The 10000-nt window shown below is 37.6% G+C and overlaps 1 protein-coding gene across 1 annotated transcript in view; it reads right to left on the bottom strand.

The window, feature by feature from the left end:
* Positions 1 to 10000, bottom strand: part of LOC143276646 (carbohydrate sulfotransferase 15-like) — a 22829-nt gene that overhangs the window by 10857 nt on the left and 1972 nt on the right. The window lies entirely within an intron of this gene.

Genomic DNA, 10000 nt, shown 5'->3' with positions numbered 1-10000 from the left:
CGTCAATGCACGTTGTTTGTCAAGGAGACGTCAATGCACGTTGTTTGTCAAGGAAACGTCAATGGTTTGTCAAGGAGACGTCAATGCACGTTGTTTGTCAAGGAAACGTCAATGTACGTTGTTTGTCAAGGAAACGTCAATGTACGTTATTTGCAAAGGAGGCGTCAATGGAGACGTCAATGCACGTTGTTTGTCAAGGAGACGTTAATGCACGTTGTTTGTCAAGGAGACGTCAATGCGGGTTGGTTTGTCAAGGAGGCGTCAATGTACGGTCGGACAAATTTATAGCAGTTATGATTATAACAGTAATTATGAGAATCATGATACTAATACTACTACAACTAAAAAGAAGAAGAAGAACAAGAACAATGATAAAAATGATGATAACAATAACATTACTAATAACAGATTCGGAATAGCACCATTCTGCAAAAGATTCATAATCAGAAATCAGTAACCAAAATCTGAATAGCACCATTCTGCAAAAGATTCAAAATTATAAATCAGTAACCAGAATCGCAACCGGTACGGAATAGCACCATTCTGGAAAGGTTCACAATCTTTTATAATGAAACAGTCCCGTGAAATGCGGTAAATATTATCGCCGGAAAGTATGTGTAGTCCATGTGTCCATACAGGTGTGTATGTGCAGTCCATGTGTCCATACAGGTGTGTATGTGTAGTCCATGTGTCCATACAAGTGTGTATGTACAGTCCATGTGTCCATGCAGGTGTGTATGTGCAGTCCATGTGTCCATACAGGTGTGTATGTGTAGTCCATGTGTCCATACAGGTGTGTATGTACAGTCCATGTGTCTATGCAGGTGTCTATGTGTAGTCCATGTGTCCATGCAGGTGTGTATGTGTAGTCCATGTGTCCATGCAGGTGTGCATGTACAGTCCATGTGTCCATACAGGTGTGTATGTACAGTCCATGTGTCCATGTAGGTGTGTATGTGTAGTCCATGTGTCCATGCAGGTGTGTATGTGTAGTCCATGTGTCCATACAGATGTGTATGTACAGTCCATGTGTCTATGCAGGTGTCTATGTGTAGTCCATGTGTCCATGCAGGTGTGTATGTGTAGTCCATGTGTCCATGCAGGTGTGTATGTGCAGGGTTCAGTTAGATGTGAGTGGACATGGGTGCACGCTTGCACTGGTGGGGGTGCGCATGTGCATAATAATAATAATAATAATAATGGTATTTATATTGCGCTGAATCTTGTGCAGAGACAAATCAAAGCGCTTTCGCACCAGTTATTCACACGCATGCATAACTCTAAAACTGGAGAAACTAAAGACAAGGAAGAGGAGTTGACTTCCGCCCACCGTCGAGGACGGACGTGTTTCGCGAGAGCTGTGACAACACTGCATTTCGAGCTCACTTCTTTCTCAGTTGGAGAAAGGGAAGGAGAAAGCGTGCAGTGAGTGCAGTGTCGTATGGCAATGGAGTAGCGAGAACTCGACGTGAGGCGAGCGGGGCGCAGTGTGCTCAAGATTTATAGAGAGATGAACTTTTGATTTCTCTAAGTTACTCATTTTTCAGTTCAACATTTGTGATGGCGATTACACGCAAAAATAATGAGCACAACTATTTCTAAGTATTCTGGGAACAAAGGAGGTGCAAAGAGGAAACCGTCGTCGTCATCGACCAGTGACCTGTGTCTTAGTCCAGAGCAAGTGCTGACAGCCCGCCGCAAGTTGAAGCAGACAGGCATCACTGTAGAGGAGGACCTCACCCAGACCAACTACAGACTTCTAAAAAAAGGTCAGTTCTCACTCCGCGACTATGGCCGCTTGGTTGTCCAACGGCAAAATCTTGGTGGGAAGGTGAAATAGTCATAATCATATTAGGTATGAACTGCTGTTGGCTGCTGCAGAAGTGTGCAACATTTCATGAATGACAAAATGTGAGCTCATTAACTGCGCTGAGGAAGAGAGGGGGCGGGCGGGGGCAAGGCGAAATGGAGGGGTTTACCTATATTAATGTTAGACCTATTTTCTGCCTGTTAGCTTAAATTGGAATCACCTTATTCGGGTTTTAGTAGTGACGGTAAATAATATTGCCTCTCTCTCTCTCTCTCTCTCTCACTCAGATATGTGTAAGAAAAACAGATAGACAACCTTACACTCTGCAAACATTATTTAATCTGTACAGTAATCCAAATGAATGTTTTGTTTTGAAAATGAGCTGAAAGGAATGAAAATCCCGTTCGAGAAAGATGTTCGAAAATTGCAGACTGAACAAAAAATAGTCATTTAATATTATTATTAATTATATAATTTTTTATATTATTTATTCGTTAATTTACTTGTTATTTTTTTATCTTGTTTTTAGATTCGTTTTATAGCGACTGTTAACATTTTTGGTGCATATAACACTGACATTTGTATGCTAGAAAAAATGACAAAAAACAAAACAAAAACAAACATAAACATCAATACACACACATGCAAATGAGAATATGCATGTACGCACTTACACACACACACACACACACACACACACACACACACACACACACAGACATGCAGACACACGCACACACTTGTACACGAACTCACACTCAATGCTATATGCACAACATACATATTCAGACACATAGAAGATACATGTTAAGACAGATATCCAATTTCATATTGAAAATGAGAACAAAAAGGAAATACTGCTTGCTGTTCGCCAATTTGTAAACTATGTAAACTATGTTGAATATCTTAAAATGTGGGAAACAATTGGATGGTTGAAATTCTCCTGTTGTTTACTTGCAAGAGGATGACTATCAGACTGGATGTAAGTTTATGATGGCCAACACATTGATCCGATATTGCCGTAGTTATGCTGACATGTAACATTGAATAGCATCCTATGTTTAAGTCATATCATGTCAACATGTAAACCAGTGGCATTCGCGCGTGCGGACACACACACACACACACACACGCGCGCGCGCGCACGCACGCACGCACGCACGCACGCACGCACTCATATGACTCGCTCATAAACGTACATGCACAATCACTCACTTTCTCTTACTTGTGGTCTGATTTGATTATCTGATTTGACACGGTGTTGCTGTATATTTTTGGTTTCATATTACCATGATTTTACTATTGTGCTGTTATGATGTATATATCTGAGCAAGGAACTTTTTTTTTTTTCTTCTCCAAACGCACCACAGGCACAGACACACTCAAAACACAAACGCATGCACACACACACACACACACACACACACACACACTCACTCACTCACTCACTCACTCACTCACACACAAACACACACACACACACTCACTCACACGCGCACACGCACACACATACACACACCACCGGATACGACACACTCAATGTGCACGAGGTACAAAGAAAAACTTGAGATGCAAAAGATGATTATGCCATTTGATGCAATCCTGTTGAAATATTTGAATGTTCTCATAGTACCATGATATTGCCATGGTATTGTTATGACGTATGCATTTGAGTAACACTGGAGATGTGTATATGTCTTTGTTTTTGTTCCTTTTTATAGCCCCTTGCAACCATACATACTCACATACAAACAATCACCCAAACAATCACCCAACACGACATGCTCAATAAATGAAGTACAAAGGCAAATCTTATGATACACGAAATGGTTAGCTGATTTGATACAGTGTTATTAGATTATATGTTTGGTTTCACATTTCCATGATGTTACCATTGTGTAGCCATGACGTACGATTTCTGAATGTATGTATATCAGGTTTTTGTTTGTTTTATTTTTTGTTATTATTATTATTATTATTATTATTATTATTATTTTCCCCTTAACCCATCACACGGATACACTCACAGGCAAACATACATACAGACACACGCACGCGCGCGCACGTACACATATATATGCACGTGAGTATGCGCATCGTGCGTTGGAGAGCAGGAGAGGGAGGGAGGAGAGGGAGGGAGGAGAGGGAGGCGGAGAGGGAGGGAGAAGGAAATGGGAAGGGAAAAAAAAAAACGTGAAAATTTTGCGATTGCAGTTTGATGAACTTAGCACTGATGAGACGAGAGTTCACAATGAGCGGACAGTTCGTGACTAACACATACACGCACGCGCGCACACAAACACAAACACACACACACACACACACACACACACACACACACACACAGAGGAAGAGGGGGTGGGGGGGGGAGAGAAACGTATGCGAGCTACACGAGCAAGGAGAAGAAAAGGAGAAAGAAGTAGCTTTGCACTTTGGTGAACACTTTGTTTTCCCTTTCTGAGTGGTGAGTTCACCAGGAACGAACAATCCGTGGTGTGCATGCAAAAAACGAGAGAGGAAAAGGGAACAGAAAAACATGTGAAGTACAGGGAATGTTTTCGGGTTACCATTACTGCAGCCTGCAACTGTTCACTCGAACATCATATACACGGAGTTGTCGCAAATTGTACTTTGTGATGTGAAATTTGGTGTGTATGTCTATTTATTCATTCATCTGTTACTTTTTTTTCTTTTCTTTTTTAACGCCTAATAGAAATTTAGCAAGTGAGAATGTAAGTATTGTTAATGTATTTAAAATGCAGCTGTGGTGATTACAGTAGTGAAAAAGTTTTTGGCTTAATGTTGTTGTTGTCGCTAGATAACCCCACCCCCACCTCCTCATTGATGATTTGGATTATGAAGCGGAGGAAAAAAAGATCACACACACACACACACACACACACACACACACACACACACACACACACACACACACACACAGAGGGGAGTGGGAGAGTGAGGGGTGAGAAAGGGAAAATGAAAATAGAAAACCGCGATAGAGGGGCTGTGGACATGTCTCCTCTTCCATCACCAGCACCTTTCCTACATTAAAACTTGGATGTTGGTGTTTGGTGGATATACATGCTGTTTTTGTGGGGGGTTTTCTCTGTATTCTTGGCTTTATATATGTGTGTGCATCACATACGATCCAGTCAGTCTTTTTTTTTTTTTTTTTCTTTTTTTTTTTTTTTTTTACTCTTTTTTTTACTCGATGGCGAACAATTGACGGGAAAAAATCCTAAACCTTCGTGCAAGAAAATGAGTATACTAGTAAACTTTTTAAAATATTTTTCTGTACTTTTCGAATTCCACGGAATCAAAAACAATGTCACTCTCAGCCCGGTTTTGGCTCTGTGCAGTCAGCTAGATATGGGCGACAGTGATGGTGTGTAAATGTTGATGCTAGGCCCCTTTGTATTACTCTTACTGTACATTGTGATGTTTTTTGTTTTTGCGCCCATCGCTCGCTTGCGCTAGTCAATCAAATTGTCGCTTTATATATATATATTTTTTTTTGTACTATGGTGTCATTTTCTTTTTTCAATAATTGTTACTTGTCTGTATGTAATTTACTTTTCTATCCCGGTCTCTACTTCTCACGAATGGATGAATATTTTTTGTTTCCTTTGGCTCAGTTAATTGATTTTAGTATACACATTCTCTATTTCTATGTTTGTTTAACAGAAGAATATGTTATGGATGGAAATCACAGTGATTCTCTGGAAGAAAGGGGGTGCGATGTATACAGACCAAAAAATACAACTTGTCAATGCGTAACCTTAAGATATCATCTCTAAACTGCCAGGGATTGGGAAATTTTCAGAAAAGGAAAGACGTCTTACAGTATTTAAGACAAAAGCAATACTCGGTATACTTTTTACAGGACACACATTTTACTAAGAAGATGGACAGACAGATCAGGGCAGAATGGGGTTATGAATGTGTTTTTTCGTCGAATAATTCTAGATCACGAGGGGTAGCTATTCTGTGAAATAACTTTGAGTTTCAAATACAAAAAACGATTATAGACATTCAGGGTAATTACATATTTCTTCTTTTAAAAATATCTAACATGGAAATTCTTTTGGTCAATGTGTATGGACCCAACAGAGATGACCCTGTATTTTTTGAAGAGATTCGGACAAAAATTGAAGAACAAGCTATTCAGAATGTAATAATAGGAGGCGATTGGAACTTAGTTATGAATCCTAGCTTAGACTATTACAACTATAAACGTGTAAACAATATGGCAGCACAAGAAACAGTAATAAAGATGATGGATGACTTAGTTAGTAGATATATGGAGAGAATTAAATAATGAGGTTTTAAGATACACCTGGAGGAGACCAACCCCCTTACAACAAAGTCGTCTTGATTTCTTTTTTTGTCTGACAATTTGATCACCAACGTTAAGGATGCAGATATCACTTATGGTTACAGAAGTGACCATTCTTTAATTACAGTTGATCTACAATTTAACACAGAACCCAGAAGAAAAACATTTTGGAAATTTAATTCATCTTTACTTAGGGACAACGCATATGTAGAGTTAGTGAAAGAAACAATAGAAAAAGTAAAGGACCAATATGCAGTGTTACCGTATGCAAGAGAAAACTTAGGCAAGATACCTAATAATGAAATTCAGTTAACCATAAGCGATCAACTATATCTGGACGTATTATTAATGGAAATAAGAACTAAAACAATATCTTTTGGTATAAGAAAGAAAAGACAGCTTATAGAAAAGGAGGAAACACTAGAAAAAGAAATACAGATAAAGGAATAGATACACATAGTTTAGCTAGAGAATTGCAGGAGAAAAAAGAACAAGTACAGCTACGAAAAATAATATTGGAAGGGATCGCTTTAAGGTCAAAAGCAAGATGGGCATCTCAGGGTGAAAAGATGACTAAATATTTTTGTAATCTGGAAAAAAGACATTTTGTAAGCAAACAAATGTTGAAATTAGTTACATCTCAAGGTAATATTTTGACGGAAACAGACGAGATCTTAGAGGCGACGAGACTTTATTATGAAGACCTATACAGAGAACAGGAAGTAAAAGACATGGACATTAGCAGTTCCATTAAAAATTTGCCCAGTCTGGATAAATTTGAATCGGAGCAACTAGAAGGACTTATAACAAAACAGGAAGCCACAGAAACACTAAGAAGAATGCAAAACGATGAGTCCAGGCACAGATGGAATGACTGTAAACTTCTATAAATTTTTCTGGAAAGACATAGGGGACTTTGTAGTTAGATCACTGAATGAAGGTTTTAAAAAGGGAGAACTGTCGGTTACACAAAAAGAAGGGATAATTACATGTTTACCAAAGGGAGATAAGCCAAGAGAATATTTACAGAACTGGAGACCTATTTCGTTGCTAAATGTAGCTTATAAGATAGGATCTGCATGCATAGCTAATAGAATCAAGAAAGTTCTACCAAAGTTAATACACGAAGATCAGACAGGTTTTATTCCAGGTAGATATATTGGTGATAACATAAGAACCCTGTATGACATTATGCATTATTTAGAAATTGAATATCGTCCAGGCTTGTTAGTATCAATAGATTTCGAAAAAGCATTCGACTCATTAAATTGGTCGTATATGAACACTGTATTAAAAGCCTATGGATTTGGCTTAGATTTATGTAAATGGATTCACACCTTTTACAAGGATATAAAATCATATGTCATTGTGAACGGTAAAGTATCCAAAGGCTTGAAAATACAAAGAGGATGCCGCCAGGGAGATCCAATCTCACCCTATCTGTTTGTATTATGCTCAGAAATCCTGGCGTGCAAGATTAGGGAAGATGAAGAAATTAAAGGCATAAATTTATTAGATACCATTTTTAAAATTAGTCAGTTTGCTGATGATACAACATTCACATTAGAAGGAGATAAAGAATCGTATGAAAAGTTGTTTGAAACACTAGAGGGATTAAAAGAATTTCAGGGCTAAAAATTAACTATGATAAAACATTAAATGTCTGGTTAGGAAGAATGAAGAACTCAAAACGCCGGTATCTACTAGAAAAGAAAATGAAATGGAACCCCCCTAAATATAAACTTTTAGGCATTTGGTTCACAGAAGATCTCTCAAAAATAACTGAAGTGAATACAAAAGACAAATTGATAGAAGCTAAGAGGCTTTTCAAGATTTGGTCAAAACGTATATGTACACCCCTTGGTAGAATTGCTATTTTAAAATCACTTATACTTTCAAAACTTCTTCCCAATCCCCCGGACAAAGAGATAAATCAACTACAGAAACTGTGCTATGAATTTATATGGGATGACAAAACAGATAAGATTAAAAGAATATATACAGTACATAATGTTGGAAATGGAGGTTTGGGTATTCCAAATATACAAAAGTACATAGAGGCTCTAAAAATATCATGGATTAGGAAATTACACACAGGAACAGCAAAGTGGAAAAAAATACTATTAGTCAAATCCCCAGAAATCAACTCCTTGGATCTGTACGGACCAAGAAAATTTGTAAACACTGAATGTAATAGTTTCTGGAAAGATGTATATTGGGCATATGAGAATTTTACAAAACGTGTTAGGTTAAAAGAAGCACAAGAGGCACTCGTAGAACCACTTTTTCATAATGACAAATTTAAAGTCGGTAATAGGACAGTTTATTTAAAAAACTGGACAAGTAAGGGTATTTTTCTGGTTAGAGATATTGTAGATGAAAATGGGTGCTTCCTTAGTCATAAAGATTTCACAGAAAAATATGAGGTTAAAGTTAATTATTTACTGTATATGGGATTTATACGTTCCATTAAAAGTTACTTGCGCACAAACAATATTACTATCACAGACAAAACTTGCAATAAAGAACCAAAAGCACTGCAGATAATAGCTAATGTTAAGAAAGGATCTAAAATTTATTATGATATATTACTTGAGCCAATTTTTCTATACAATATAAATTCTTTTATCAAGTGGGAGCAAAAACTAGACATTGCAATAAATTGGGATGCCACTATGAAACAAGTGAAAAACATAAAGGATGTAAGATTGAAATGGTTCCAGATTAGAATATGTCATGGTATATTGGTTACAAACAAAATACTCAAAAAAATGGGAAATAACAAATAGCGACATGTGCAACTTCTGTAAAAATGAAATAGACCCAATTCAACACTACTTATGGCATTGTACATTTACTCAGCTCTTTTGGGGGGACTTAGAGAATGTCTTGAAGGAAAAGTGTGAAAATTGTGCAAATGTAAAGTTTAATATAGAGTTAGTATTGTTTGGAAATGATGATGTTACAAAAACAGGTGAAATACTTGACTTTATCATTTTAGTGGCGAAACATTTCATTTATAAATGCAGAATAAATAAAATCAAACCATGTATAAAGTACTTCCTAACAGACCTAAGAAACATATATAAAACCGAAAAATATATACACTCGATGGAAATGATGTCCATAGCATTTTCTAGAAAATGGTACCCATACATAAAAATGATTGAAGGCAACGAGGAGGAGTAGAGACAAACACGAATGTAACGTTCGTTCTTTTATTTATTTTCTTTTTCTTTTCATTTACTTGTTTTATACAGTGCATGTGACTTTTTTGGGGGTTTTTTCCTCTGTATGAAGACAGTGTTGTGTTGTTTTCCTGATTTGCAGTTTAGGTGGTGCATAGTGGCAAATATTGTTGATTTCAGATGTTGGTTTTGTATGTCCGTCTGTATGTATTAAATGTTAAACTCGAATAAAATATTTATTAAAAAAAAAAAAAAAAAAAAAAAAGACAAGGAAGAGGCAGGGAAGGGAGGCTATTTTGGGAAGAGGTGGGTTTTAAGGTCACACTTGAAAGAGCTGAGTGTGGAGACTTGACGAAGCGGAAGAGGAAGTTCATTCCGATCGCAAGGTCCAGAGACAGAGAAATTAACGGTGGCCAACAGTCGAGTGTTAATCTGGGTATGCGTAAACAGAGTGGATCCGAAGCCGATCGTAGTGAGCGAGATGGAGTGTAGAGGTGAAGGCAGCCGCAGAGATAGGAAGGGGCAGTTTTGTGAATACATTAATAACATAGAGTGCTGATCTTGTACTTTATTCGGTGTGAGACAGGGAGCCAGTGGAGATGTTGCAAAAGAGGAGTGATGTGCTCAGATCTTTTCTTTCTGAGGACGAGTCGGGCAGTAGAGTTT

The sequence above is a fragment of the Babylonia areolata genome, chromosome 32, assembly GCF_041734735.1.
Source record: "Babylonia areolata isolate BAREFJ2019XMU chromosome 32, ASM4173473v1, whole genome shotgun sequence".
Lineage (NCBI taxonomy): Eukaryota > Metazoa > Mollusca > Gastropoda > Neogastropoda > Buccinidae > Babylonia > Babylonia areolata.
Note: the sequence above shows the minus strand (reverse complement) of the source record. Positions and strands in the feature narration are given on the sequence as shown.